The 13618-nt window shown below is 71.8% G+C and overlaps 5 non-coding genes across 5 annotated transcripts; all 5 read right to left on the bottom strand.

Annotated features, from left to right (window-relative positions):
• Nucleotides 1–1853: 1853 nt before the first annotated feature.
• LOC144616772 (small nucleolar RNA SNORD116) lies at nt 1854–1947 on the bottom strand. Its single transcript, XR_013556522.1, has one exon. It is a non-coding gene; the product is annotated as a small nucleolar RNA SNORD116 (small nucleolar RNA).
• A 2740-nt stretch (nt 1948–4687) lies between these two features.
• LOC144616773 (small nucleolar RNA SNORD116) lies at nt 4688–4781 on the bottom strand. The gene has a single exon (XR_013556523.1). It is a non-coding gene; the product is annotated as a small nucleolar RNA SNORD116 (small nucleolar RNA).
• A 2740-nt stretch (nt 4782–7521) lies between these two features.
• LOC144616774 (small nucleolar RNA SNORD116) lies at nt 7522–7615 on the bottom strand. Its single transcript, XR_013556524.1, has one exon. It is a non-coding gene; the product is annotated as a small nucleolar RNA SNORD116 (small nucleolar RNA).
• Nucleotides 7616–10355: 2740 nt separating this feature from the next.
• LOC144616775 (small nucleolar RNA SNORD116) lies at nt 10356–10449 on the bottom strand. The gene has a single exon (XR_013556525.1). It is a non-coding gene; the product is annotated as a small nucleolar RNA SNORD116 (small nucleolar RNA).
• Nucleotides 10450–13189: 2740 nt separating this feature from the next.
• On the bottom strand, nt 13190–13283 carry LOC144616776 (small nucleolar RNA SNORD116). The gene has a single exon (XR_013556526.1). It is a non-coding gene; the product is annotated as a small nucleolar RNA SNORD116 (small nucleolar RNA).
• Between the last annotated feature and the right edge of the window lie 335 nt (nt 13284–13618).

Below are 13618 nucleotides of genomic sequence, written 5' to 3'. Positions count from 1 at the left end.
GGAAGCCAGCACTGGATGGAACCTCAGGGGTCCCAGGAAAACCCAAAACCTGCCCCCAGGGAGTCTGGCCGCCCTGGCCCGCAGGCTACGGGGCAGAGGACGAGGCAGCGCCCTCCCAGGCGGCCACGGGACAAACGGTGCCCCCACCTCTCCACTCCGCCAGAATGGCCGGGGCGGCTAGGCTGCCCGGGCCCGGCCCCCAACTGACGCCGGCGCCAAAGCCCACCGAGCCGCGTGCGCGTTCCCTACCAGGGAGTCGGCGAGGCCACGGCCACGGGGCGCCAGGGCCCCGGCCCGCAAGGGAACGAGCATTCCCTGGGCTGCCCGCTCCGTGGGAGTGTGTTCCCACCTGCATGGAAATTCCCTCCCGCCAGCTCTGCCAGATGGACCGGGCCGCCGACGGCCGGAAGCTGCAGGGAGGGCAGCCGCAGACAGGCTTTGACCTTTGCAAGGATGCGGCCCGCGGCAGGCGACGTGGCCCCTGCCCACGGCCCAGGAACACGCGCGTGGCCCTCACAGGGAACACGAGGGCTGCAGCCCCGCAGGCCAGGGCCACAGCGAGAGGAGATCACGTCGCCCTCGCCACGGGAGACGGACCTCTGCCAAGCGGCCCGCGGGGCCGAGGCACCGCGCCTGGCCTCAGGGATCGCAGGCCCGCGCCTGCCTGCCAGGTCACCGCAGAGGAACCTGCGGCCCACCCGAGAGGACGGGAGGCACACCGTGCCCGACTGCAAGGGGCAGTCCCTCCCGGGGTGTCTACTTTGGCCCCACCAGCTCCGTGCCCGAGGAGACAACGCCTCCGTGGCAGGCCCGGGCGGGGGCTGGGGGGCAGCCTCTTTGGCCGGGGCCCTGTTGAGGGCCCCTGTTGAAAGGCCACCACCCCTGGCGCCCTTCCTCCGGAGACCAGCGGCCAGGAGGGCCCTGAGGAGGGGGACCGCCGTGCCACACCGCTGCACCCTGAAGCCGGCCCTGGGAGCCACTGACTTTGCCATCCACGGGAGGAGGCCGCAGGACTCCGCGTAACCCACGACGGACGCGGGGACGCCACGAGACACCAGGGCTGAGCAGGCCCGGGCACTCCCCCAGGGCGCGGTCCCCTCTGGACCGTGCCGTTCCCGTTCAGGCCTTCGGCCGGCACGGCATGCCGACTTCACCCTGGGCCCGAAGCGCCGGCGCCACTTGCCGCCTTGCGTGGCCGCCGGGCAGGGCCGATGGTTCCAACCTGGCCGGTGCCGCAGCCCGGCCTCTTGCCCTGGCCCAGAAGCCCGAGCCAGGGGCCGCTCCACGTACGTCAGTGAGAGAAAGGGCTCGTGTCCAGGGATGGCCGCCGCCTCGGGCTGGGGCTCCCGCGCCCCCCACGGCCCGCCAGGCTTGCCTCGCCCGGCCCCTCAACACACACCGCCGCGCGCTTAGGCCCGCACAGCCCTCCGGGCCCTCGCAGGCCCCAGCCCTCGACTCCCAAGGGCCGGTGCCACAAGACACGCCGGTGAAGTCCTAGGCCTTGGGGGGGACCAGCCGCCCCACTCGACCCCAGTCGCCAGCCACTGCCCGCGGGCCCTGCCAGCCAGGTCCCTGCCCCCGGCTCCCAGGGCCCGTGCCACAGACACGCCTTTGAAGTCCTAGGCCTTGGGCACCAGCTGCCCCACTCGACCTCAGATGCCGCTCATTGCCCTCAGGCTCCTTGCCTGCGAGCCGTGGAAAGCCCGCGAAGGTGGGGAAACGGCTCCCTGACCCGGAGACACCCCGCGAGCCTCTCCCAGGCGCAGGCCGCGGGTGCCGCTGCTTGCAGGGGTGTGACCAATGGGAAGCCTGCTGTCCCTGACGCTTACCTTCCCTGGGGCGGGCAACGTGCTGGACCTCAGTTTCGATGAGAACGACGGGAGGGAGTTCTCACTCATTTTGTTCAGCTTTTCCAAGGAATGCTGTTGAGGGAGTCATCATCGATCCGAGCACATTCTGGGCGGCCTGGCCGGCTGACCCAGGCGGGCCGGGTGGCTCAGCGGGGCAAGCCGAGGGACTCAGGGTCCTCCCGGTGCCCGGGCCGTGCAGAGCCACGCCCACTGAGCCAGAGGAACGGACAGGCCCCTCTGGGAGCAAAACCCCACGTGCCCAGCGGGCCACCTGCACTAGCGGCCTCTCGGGCAGCCCCGGGAAAGCCTAAAGCCAGGGGCACGAGCTGACACCCAGGGAAGGCTTACCGTCTGGACGCTCCCGTCAGCAAGGTGCCCGTTCCGGGCCACGCTTCTTCCGGCCGTACGGCAAACCACAGGCACTCGGGGGCCGGGGAGGCCTTCGTGTCTCGGCCGACCGCGAGCCTGGCGTGGCCACTGCACCTGAGAAAGGGGGAGCAATCGCCCGCGGGCGTCACCAAGGTACCCGGGGGCTCCGCTCGCCACGCCGGGCAGAACGAATCCGCGACCACGCCTTGCGTCCGTCTGCCTGTCCTGTCCCTCGGCCCCCTGGGGCTGCCTGCGGACGGGCAACAAGCCACGGGCGCAGGGCACTGTGGGAGCGGGAGCGCGTGCCTCTTCGTGCGCACGGAGGCTCGTGTGTGCTGGGAGGCTGGGCTAGGGGCTGTAGGGGGCTGCTGAGCCGGGCGGCCTGGGTCCCTGCAAGAGCACGCGTGCCTGGGGCGCAGGTCCTGGCCCCGGCGTCGCGTCAGGCGACTGGCACAGGCCCGGTGGCCTTGCACACCAGGGAGCCGCGCTGGACGCCTCTGGGCCGCGGACGCGGGCCAGGCCCTGGCCCTCCCAAACACTCTCTGGCCACGCGGTGCCCACCGACCTCCACACGCATCCGTTCCCGCCGCTGCCCACCCTTTCCACGTGCACCGTGGAAGCCAGCACTGGATGGAACCTCAGGGGTCCCAGGAAAACCCAAAACCTGCCCCCAGGGAGTCTGGCCGCCCTGGCCCGCAGGCTACGGGGCAGAGGACGAGGCAGCGCCCTCCCAGGCGGCCACGGGACAAACGGTGCCCCCACCTCTCCACTCCGCCAGAATGGCCGGGGCGGCTAGGCTGCCCGGGCCCGGCCCCCAACTGACGCCGGCGCCAAAGCCCACCGAGCCGCGTGCGCGTTCCCTACCAGGGAGTCGGCGAGGCCACGGCCACGGGGCGCCAGGGCCCCGGCCCGCAAGGGAACGAGCATTCCCTGGGCTGCCCGCTCCGTGGGAGTGTGTTCCCACCTGCATGGAAATTCCCTCCCGCCAGCTCTGCCAGATGGACCGGGCCGCCGACGGCCGGAAGCTGCAGGGAGGGCAGCCGCAGACAGGCTTTGACCTTTGCAAGGATGCGGCCCGCGGCAGGCGACGTGGCCCCTGCCCACGGCCCAGGAACACGCGCGTGGCCCTCACAGGGAACACGAGGGCTGCAGCCCCGCAGGCCAGGGCCACAGCGAGAGGAGATCACGTCGCCCTCGCCACGGGAGACGGACCTCTGCCAAGCGGCCCGCGGGGCCGAGGCACCGCGCCTGGCCTCAGGGATCGCAGGCCCGCGCCTGCCTGCCAGGTCACCGCAGAGGAACCTGCGGCCCACCCGAGAGGACGGGAGGCACACCGTGCCCGACTGCAAGGGGCAGTCCCTCCCGGGGTGTCTACTTTGGCCCCACCAGCTCCGTGCCCGAGGAGACAACGCCTCCGTGGCAGGCCCGGGCGGGGGCTGGGGGGCAGCCTCTTTGGCCGGGGCCCTGTTGAGGGCCCCTGTTGAAAGGCCACCACCCCTGGCGCCCTTCCTCCGGAGACCAGCGGCCAGGAGGGCCCTGAGGAGGGGGACCGCCGTGCCACACCGCTGCACCCTGAAGCCGGCCCTGGGAGCCACTGACTTTGCCATCCACGGGAGGAGGCCGCAGGACTCCGCGTAACCCACGACGGACGCGGGGACGCCACGAGACACCAGGGCTGAGCAGGCCCGGGCACTCCCCCAGGGCGCGGTCCCCTCTGGACCGTGCCGTTCCCGTTCAGGCCTTCGGCCGGCACGGCATGCCGACTTCACCCTGGGCCCGAAGCGCCGGCGCCACTTGCCGCCTTGCGTGGCCGCCGGGCAGGGCCGATGGTTCCAACCTGGCCGGTGCCGCAGCCCGGCCTCTTGCCCTGGCCCAGAAGCCCGAGCCAGGGGCCGCTCCACGTACGTCAGTGAGAGAAAGGGCTCGTGTCCAGGGATGGCCGCCGCCTCGGGCTGGGGCTCCCGCGCCCCCCACGGCCCGCCAGGCTTGCCTCGCCCGGCCCCTCAACACACACCGCCGCGCGCTTAGGCCCGCACAGCCCTCCGGGCCCTCGCAGGCCCCAGCCCTCGACTCCCAAGGGCCGGTGCCACAAGACACGCCGGTGAAGTCCTAGGCCTTGGGGGGGACCAGCCGCCCCACTCGACCCCAGTCGCCAGCCACTGCCCGCGGGCCCTGCCAGCCAGGTCCCTGCCCCCGGCTCCCAGGGCCCGTGCCACAGACACGCCTTTGAAGTCCTAGGCCTTGGGCACCAGCTGCCCCACTCGACCTCAGATGCCGCTCATTGCCCTCAGGCTCCTTGCCTGCAAGCCGTGGAAAGCCCGCGAAGGTGGGGAAACGGCTCCCTGACCCGGAGACACCCCGCGAGCCTCTCCCAGGCGCAGGCCGCGGGTGCCGCTGCTTGCAGGGGTGTGACCAATGGGAAGCCTGCTGTCCCTGACGCTTACCTTCCCTGGGGCGGGCAACGTGCTGGACCTCAGTTTCGATGAGAACGACGGGAGGGAGTTCTCACTCATTTTGTTCAGCTTTTCCAAGGAATGCTGTTGAGGGAGTCATCATCGATCCGAGCACATTCTGGGCGGCCTGGCCGGCTGACCCAGGCGGGCCGGGTGGCTCAGCGGGGCAAGCCGAGGGACTCAGGGTCCTCCCGGTGCCCGGGCCGTGCAGAGCCACGCCCACTGAGCCAGAGGAACGGACAGGCCCCTCTGGGAGCAAAACCCCACGTGCCCAGCGGGCCACCTGCACTAGCGGCCTCTCGGGCAGCCCCGGGAAAGCCTAAAGCCAGGGGCACGAGCTGACACCCAGGGAAGGCTTACCGTCTGGACGCTCCCGTCAGCAAGGTGCCCGTTCCGGGCCACGCTTCTTCCGGCCGTACCGCAAACCACAGGCACTCGGGGGCCGGGGAGGCCTTCGTGTCTCGGCCGACCGCGAGCCTGGCGTGGCCACTGCACCTGAGAAAGGGGGAGCAATCGCCCGCGGGCGTCACCAAGGTACCCGGGGGCTCCGCTCGCCACGCCGGGCAGAACGAATCCGCGACCACGCCTTGCGTCCGTCTGCCTGTCCTGTCCCTCGGCCCCCTGGGGCTGCCTGCGGACGGGCAACAAGCCACGGGCGCAGGGCACTGTGGGAGCGGGAGCGCGTGCCTCTTCGTGCGCACGGAGGCTCCTGTGTGCTGGGAGGCTGGGCTAGGGGCTGTAGGGGGCTGCTGAGCCGGGCGGCCTGGGTCCCTGCAAGAGCACGCGTGCCTGGGGCGCAGGTCCTGGCCCCGGCGTCGCGTCAGGCGACTGGCACAGGCCCGGTGGCCTTGCACACCAGGGAGCCGCGCTGGACGCCTCTGGGCCGCGGACGCGGGCCAGGCCCTGGCCCTGCCAAACACTCTCTGGCCACGCGGTGCCCACCGACCTCCACACGCATCCGTTCCCGCCGCTGCCCACCCTTTCCACGTGCACCGTGGAAGCCAGCACTGGATGGAACCTCAGGGGTCCCAGGAAAACCCAAAACCTGCCCCCAGGGAGTCTGGCCGCCCTGGCCCGCAGGCTACGGGGCAGAGGACGAGGCAGCGCCCTCCCAGGCGGCCACGGGACAAACGGTGCCCCCACCTCTCCACTCCGCCAGAATGGCCGGGGCGGCTAGGCTGCCCGGGCCCGGCCCCCAACTGACGCCGGCGCCAAAGCCCACCGAGCCGCGTGCGCGTTCCCTACCAGGGAGTCGGCGAGGCCACGGCCACGGGGCGCCAGGGCCCCGGCCCGCAAGGGAACGAGCATTCCCTGGGCTGCCCGCTCCGTGGGAGTGTGTTCCCACCTGCATGGAAATTCCCTCCCGCCAGCTCTGCCAGATGGACCGGGCCGCCGACGGCCGGAAGCTGCAGGGAGGGCAGCCGCAGACAGGCTTTGACCTTTGCAAGGATGCGGCCCGCGGCAGGCGACGTGGCCCCTGCCCACGGCCCAGGAACACGCGCGTGGCCCTCACAGGGAACACGAGGGCTGCAGCCCCGCAGGCCAGGGCCACAGCGAGAGGAGATCACGTCGCCCTCGCCACGGGAGACGGACCTCTGCCAAGCGGCCCGCGGGGCCGAGGCACCGCGCCTGGCCTCAGGGATCGCAGGCCCGCGCCTGCCTGCCAGGTCACCGCAGAGGAACCTGCGGCCCACCCGAGAGGACGGGAGGCACACCGTGCCCGACTGCAAGGGGCAGTCCCTCCCGGGGTGTCTACTTTGGCCCCACCAGCTCCGTGCCCGAGGAGACAACGCCTCCGTGGCAGGCCCGGGCGGGGGCTGGGGGGCAGCCTCTTTGGCCGGGGCCCTGTTGAGGGCCCCTGTTGAAAGGCCACCACCCCTGGCGCCCTTCCTCCGGAGACCAGCGGCCAGGAGGGCCCTGAGGAGGGGGACCGCCGTGCCACACCGCTGCACCCTGAAGCCGGCCCTGGGAGCCACTGACTTTGCCATCCACGGGAGGAGGCCGCAGGACTCCGCGTAACCCACGACGGACGCGGGGACGCCACGAGACACCAGGGCTGAGCAGGCCCGGGCACTCCCCCAGGGCGCGGTCCCCTCTGGACCGTGCCGTTCCCGTTCAGGCCTTCGGCCGGCACGGCATGCCGACTTCACCCTGGGCCCGAAGCGCCGGCGCCACTTGCCGCCTTGCGTGGCCGCCGGGCAGGGCCGATGGTTCCAACCTGGCCGGTGCCGCAGCCCGGCCTCTTGCCCTGGCCCAGAAGCCCGAGCCAGGGGCCGCTCCACGTACGTCAGTGAGAGAAAGGGCTCGTGTCCAGGGATGGCCGCCGCCTCGGGCTGGGGCTCCCGCGCCCCCCACGGCCCGCCAGGCTTGCCTCGCCCGGCCCCTCAACACACACCGCCGCGCGCTTAGGCCCGCACAGCCCTCCGGGCCCTCGCAGGCCCCAGCCCTCGACTCCCAAGGGCCGGTGCCACAAGACACGCCGGTGAAGTCCTAGGCCTTGGGGGGGACCAGCCGCCCCACTCGACCCCAGTCGCCAGCCACTGCCCGCGGGCCCTGCCAGCCAGGTCCCTGCCCCCGGCTCCCAGGGCCCGTGCCACAGACACGCCTTTGAAGTCCTAGGCCTTGGGCACCAGCTGCCCCACTCGACCTCAGATGCCGCTCATTGCCCTCAGGCTCCTTGCCTGCGAGCCGTGGAAAGCCCGCGAAGGTGGGGAAACGGCTCCCTGACCCGGAGACACCCCGCGAGCCTCTCCCAGGCGCAGGCCGCGGGTGCCGCTGCTTGCAGGGGTGTGACCAATGGGAAGCCTGCTGTCCCTGACGCTTACCTTCCCTGGGGCGGGCAACGTGCTGGACCTCAGTTTCGATGAGAACGACGGGAGGGAGTTCTCACTCATTTTGTTCAGCTTTTCCAAGGAATGCTGTTGAGGGAGTCATCATCGATCCGAGCACATTCTGGGCGGCCTGGCCGGCTGACCCAGGCGGGCCGGGTGGCTCAGCGGGGCAAGCCGAGGGACTCAGGGTCCTCCCGGTGCCCGGGCCGTGCAGAGCCACGCCCACTGAGCCAGAGGAACGGACAGGCCCCTCTGGGAGCAAAACCCCACGTGCCCAGCGGGCCACCTGCACTAGCGGCCTCTCGGGCAGCCCCGGGAAAGCCTAAAGCCAGGGGCACGAGCTGACACCCAGGGAAGGCTTACCGTCTGGACGCTCCCGTCAGCAAGGTGCCCGTTCCGGGCCACGCTTCTTCCGGCCGTACCGCAAACCACAGGCACTCGGGGGCCAGGGAGGCCTTCGTGTCTCGGCCGACCGCGAGCCTGGCGTGGCCACTGCACCTGAGAAAGGGGGAGCAATCGCCCGCGGGCGTCACCAAGGTACCCGGGGGCTCCGCTCGCCACGCCGGGCAGAACGAATCCGCGACCACGCCTTGCGTCCGTCTGCCTGTCCTGTCCCTCGGCCCCCTGGGGCTGCCTGCGGACGGGCAACAAGCCACGGGCGCAGGGCACTGTGGGAGCGGGAGCGCGTGCCTCTTCGTGCGCACGGAGGCTCCTGTGTGCTGGGAGGCTAGGCTAGGGGCTGTAGGGGGCTGCTGAGCCGGGCGGCCTGGGTCCCTGCAAGAGCACGCGTGCCTGGGGCGCAGGTCCTGGCCCCGGCGTCGCGTCAGGCGACTGGCACAGGCCCGGTGGCCTTGCACACCAGGGAGCCGCGCTGGACGCCTCTGGGCCGCGGACGCGGGCCAGGCCCTGGCCCTGCCAAACACTCTCTGGCCACGCGGTGCCCACCGACCTCCACACGCATCCGTTCCCGCCGCTGCCCACCCTTTCCACGTGCACCGTGGAAGCCAGCACTGGATGGAACCTCAGGGGTCCCAGGAAAACCCAAAACCTGCCCCCAGGGAGTCTGGCCGCCCTGGCCCGCAGGCTACGGGGCAGAGGACGAGGCAGCGCCCTCCCAGGCGGCCACGGGACAAACGGTGCCCCCACCTCTCCACTCCGCCAGAATGGCCGGGGCGGCTAGGCTGCCCGGGCCCGGCCCCCAACTGACGCCGGCGCCAAAGCCCACCGAGCCGCGTGCGCGTTCCCTACCAGGGAGTCGGCGAGGCCACGGCCACGGGGCGCCAGGGCCCCGGCCCGCAAGGGAACGAGCATTCCCTGGGCTGCCCGCTCCGTGGGAGTGTGTTCCCACCTGCATGGAAATTCCCTCCCGCCAGCTCTGCCAGATGGACCGGGCCGCCGACGGCCGGAAGCTGCAGGGAGGGCAGCCGCAGACAGGCTTTGACCTTTGCAAGGATGCGGCCCGCGGCAGGCGACGTGGCCCCTGCCCACGGCCCAGGAACACGCGCGTGGCCCTCACAGGGAACACGAGGGCTGCAGCCCCGCAGGCCAGGGCCACAGCGAGAGGAGATCACGTCGCCCTCGCCACGGGAGACGGACCTCTGCCAAGCGGCCCGCGGGGCCGAGGCACCGCGCCTGGCCTCAGGGATCGCAGGCCCGCGCCTGCCTGCCAGGTCACCGCAGAGGAACCTGCGGCCCACCCGAGAGGACGGGAGGCACACCGTGCCCGACTGCAAGGGGCAGTCCCTCCCGGGGTGTCTACTTTGGCCCCACCAGCTCCGTGCCCGAGGAGACAACGCCTCCGTGGCAGGCCCGGGCGGGGGCTGGGGGGCAGCCTCTTTGGCCGGGGCCCTGTTGAGGGCCCCTGTTGAAAGGCCACCACCCCTGGCGCCCTTCCTCCGGAGACCAGCGGCCAGGAGGGCCCTGAGGAGGGGGACCGCCGTGCCACACCGCTGCACCCTGAAGCCGGCCCTGGGAGCCACTGACTTTGCCATCCACGGGAGGAGGCCGCAGGACTCCGCGTAACCCACGACGGACGCGGGGACGCCACGAGACACCAGGGCTGAGCAGGCCCGGGCACTCCCCCAGGGCGCGGTCCCCTCTGGACCGTGCCGTTCCCGTTCAGGCCTTCGGCCGGCACGGCATGCCGACTTCACCCTGGGCCCGAAGCGCCGGCGCCACTTGCCGCCTTGCGTGGCCGCCGGGCAGGGCCGATGGTTCCAACCTGGCCGGTGCCGCAGCCCGGCCTCTTGCCCTGGCCCAGAAGCCCGAGCCAGGGGCCGCTCCACGTACGTCAGTGAGAGAAAGGGCTCGTGTCCAGGGATGGCCGCCGCCTCGGGCTGGGGCTCCCGCGCCCCCCACGGCCCGCCAGGCTTGCCTCGCCCGGCCCCTCAACACACACCGCCGCGCGCTTAGGCCCGCACAGCCCTCCGGGCCCTCGCAGGCCCCAGCCCTCGACTCCCAAGGGCCGGTGCCACAAGACACGCCGGTGAAGTCCTAGGCCTTGGGGGGGACCAGCCGCCCCACTCGACCCCAGTCGCCAGCCACTGCCCGCGGGCCCTGCCAGCCAGGTCCCTGCCCCCGGCTCCCAGGGCCCGTGCCACAGACACGCCTTTGAAGTCCTAGGCCTTGGGCACCAGCTGCCCCACTCGACCTCAGATGCCGCTCATTGCCCTCAGGCTCCTTGCCTGCGAGCCGTGGAAAGCCCGCGAAGGTGGGGAAACGGCTCCCTGACCCGGAGACACCCCGCGAGCCTCTCCCAGGCGCAGGCCGCGGGTGCCGCTGCTTGCAGGGGTGTGACCAATGGGAAGCCTGCTGTCCCTGACGCTTACCTTCCCTGGGGCGGGCAACGTGCTGGACCTCAGTTTCGATGAGAACGACGGGAGGGAGTTCTCACTCATTTTGTTCAGCTTTTCCAAGGAATGCTGTTGAGGGAGTCATCATCGATCCGAGCACATTCTGGGCGGCCTGGCCGGCTGACCCAGGCGGGCCGGGTGGCTCAGCGGGGCAAGCCGAGGGACTCAGGGTCCTCCCGGTGCCCGGGCCGTGCAGAGCCACGCCCACTGAGCCAGAGGAACGGACAGGCCCCTCTGGGAGCAAAACCCCACGTGCCCAGCGGGCCACCTGCACTAGCGGCCTCTCGGGCAGCCCCGGGAAAGCCTAAAGCCAGGGGCACGAGCTGACACCCAGGGAAGGCTTACCGTCTGGACGCTCCCGTCAGCAAGGTGCCCGTTCCGGGCCACGCTTCTTCCGGCCGTACCGCAAACCACAGGCACTCGGGGGCCGGGGAGGCCTTCGTGTCTCGGCCGACCGCGAGCCTGGCGTGGCCACTGCACCTGAGAAAGGGGGAGCAATCGCCCGCGGGCGTCACCAAGGTACCCGGGGGCTCCGCTCGCCACGCCGGGCAGAACGAATCCGCGACCACGCCTTGCGTCCGTCTGCCTGTCCTGTCCCTCGGCCCCCTGGGGCTGCCTGCGGACGGGCAACAAGCCACGGGCGCAGGGCACTGTGGGAGCGGGAGCGCGTGCCTCTTCGTGCGCACGGAGGCTCGTGTGTGCTGGGAGGCTGGGCTAGGGGCTGTAGGGGGCTGCTGAGCCGGGCGGCCTGGGTCCCTGCAAGAGCACGCGTGCCTGGGGCGCAGGTCCTGGCCCCGGCGTCGCGTCAGGCGACTGGCACAGGCCCGGTGGCCTTGCACACCAGGGAGCCGCGCTGGACGCCTCTGGGCCGCGGACGCGGGCCAGGCCCTGGCCCTGCCAAACACTCTCTGGCCACGCGGTGCCCACCGACCTCCACACGCATCCGTTCCCGCCGCTGCCCACCCTTTCCACGTGCACCGTGGAAGCCAGCACTGGATGGAACCTCAGGGGTCCCAGGAAAACCCAAAACCTGCCCCCAGGGAGTCTGGCCGCCCTGGCCCGCAGGCTACGGGGCAGAGGACGAGGCAGCGCCCTCCCAGGCGGCCACGGGACAAACGGTGCCCCCACCTCTCCACTCCGCCAGAATGGCCGGGGCGGCTAGGCTGCCCGGGCCCGGCCCCCAACTGACGCCGGCGCCAAAGCCCACCGAGCCGCGTGCGCGTTCCCTACCAGGGAGTCGGCGAGGCCACGGCCACGGGGCGCCAGGGCCCCGGCCCGCAAGGGAACGAGCATTCCCTGGGCTGCCCGCTCCGTGGGAGTGTGTTCCCACCTGCATGGAAATTCCCTCCCGCCAGCTCTGCCAGATGGACCGGGCCGCCGACGGCCGGAAGCTGCAGGGAGGGCAGCCGCAGACAGGCTTTGACCTTTGCAAGGATGCGGCCCGCGGCAGGCGACGTGGCCCCTGCCCACGGCCCAGGAACACGCGCGTGGCCCTCACAGGGAACACGAGGGCTGCAGCCCCGCAGGCCAGGGCCACAGCGAGAGGAGATCACGTCGCCCTCGCCACGGGAGACGGACCTCTGCCAAGCGGCCCGCGGGGCCGAGGCACCGCGCCTGGCCTCAGGGATCGCAGGCCCGCGCCTGCCTGCCAGGTCACCGCAGAGGAACCTGCGGCCCACCCGAGAGGACGGGAGGCACACCGTGCCCGACTGCAAGGGGCAGTCCCTCCCGGGGTGTCTACTTTGGCCCCACCAGCTCCGTGCCCGAGGAGACAACGCCTCCGTGGCAGGCCCGGGCGGGGGCTGGGGGGCAGCCTCTTTGGCCGGGGCCCTGTTGAGGGCCCCTGTTGAAAGGCCACCACCCCTGGCGCCCTTCCTCCGGAGACCAGCGGCCAGGAGGGCCCTGAGGAGGGGGACCGCCGTGCCACACCGCTGCACCCTGAAGCCGGCCCTGGGAGCCACTGACTTTGCCATCCACGGGAGGAGGCCGCAGGACTCCGCGTAACCCACGACGGACGCGGGGACGCCACGAGACACCAGGGCTGAGCAGGCCCGGGCACTCCCCCAGGGCGCGGTCCCCTCTGGACCGTGCCGTTCCCGTTCAGGCCTTCGGCCGGCACGGCATGCCGACTTCACCCTGGGCCCGAAGCGCCGGCGCCACTTGCCGCCTTGCGTGGCCGCCGGGCAGGGCCGATGGTTCCAACCTGGCCGGTGCCGCAGCCCGGCCTCTTGCCCTGGCCCAGAAGCCCGAGCCAGGGGCCGCTCCACGTACGTCAGTGAGAGAAAGGGCTCGTGTCCAGGGATGGCCGCCGCCTCGGGCTGGGGCTCCCGCGCCCCCCACGGCCCGCCAGGCTTGCCTCGCCCGGCCCCTCAACACACACCGCCGCGCGCTTAGGCCCGCACAGCCCTCCGGGCCCTCGCAGGCCCCAGCCCTCGACTCCCAAGGGCCGGTGCCACAAGACACGCCGGTGAAGTCCTAGGCCTTGGGGGGGACCAGCCGCCCCACTCGACCCCAGTCGCCAGCCACTGCCCGCGGGCCCTGCCAGCCAGGTCCCTGCCCCCGGCTCCCAGGGCCCGTGCCACAGACACGCCTTTGAAGTCCTAGGCCTTGGGCACCAGCTGCCCCACTCGACCTCAGATGCCGCTCATTGCCCTCAGGCTCCTTGCCTGCGAGCCGTGGAAAGCCCGCGAAGGTGGGGAAACGGCTCCCTGACCCGGAGACACCCCGCGAGCCTCTCCCAGGCGCAGGCCGCGGGTGCCGCTGCTTGCAGGGGTGTGACCAATGGGAAGCCTGCTGTCCCTGACGCTTACCTTCCCTGGGGCGGGCAACGTGCTGGACCTCAGTTTCGATGAGAACGACGGGAGGGAGTTCTCACTCATTTTGTTCAGCTTTTCCAAGGAATGCTGTTGAGGGAGTCATCATCGATCCGAGCACATTCTGGGCGGCCTGGCCGGCTGACCCAGGCGGGCCGGGTGGCTCAGCGGGGCAAGCCGAGGGACTCAGGGTCCTCCCGGTGCCCGGGCCGTGCAGAGCCACGCCCACTGAGCCAGAGGAACGGACAGGCCCCTCTGGGAGCAAAACCCCACGTGCCCAGCGGGCCACCTGCACTAGCGGCCTCTCGGGCAGCCCCGGGAAAGCCTAAAGCCAGGGGCACGAGCTGACACCCAGGGAAGGCTTACCGTCTGGACGCTCCCGTCAGCAAGGTGCCCGTTCCGGGCCACGCTTCTTCCGGCCGTACCGCAAACCACAGGCACTCGGGGGCC

This window comes from Panthera onca, chromosome B3 (assembly GCF_046562875.1).
Source record: "Panthera onca isolate mPanOnc1 chromosome B3, mPanOnc1 haplotype 2, whole genome shotgun sequence".
Taxonomy (NCBI): domain Eukaryota; kingdom Metazoa; phylum Chordata; class Mammalia; order Carnivora; family Felidae; genus Panthera; species Panthera onca.
The sequence above is the reverse complement of the archived record's forward strand: the minus strand, read 5'-3'. Positions and strand labels throughout refer to the sequence as shown.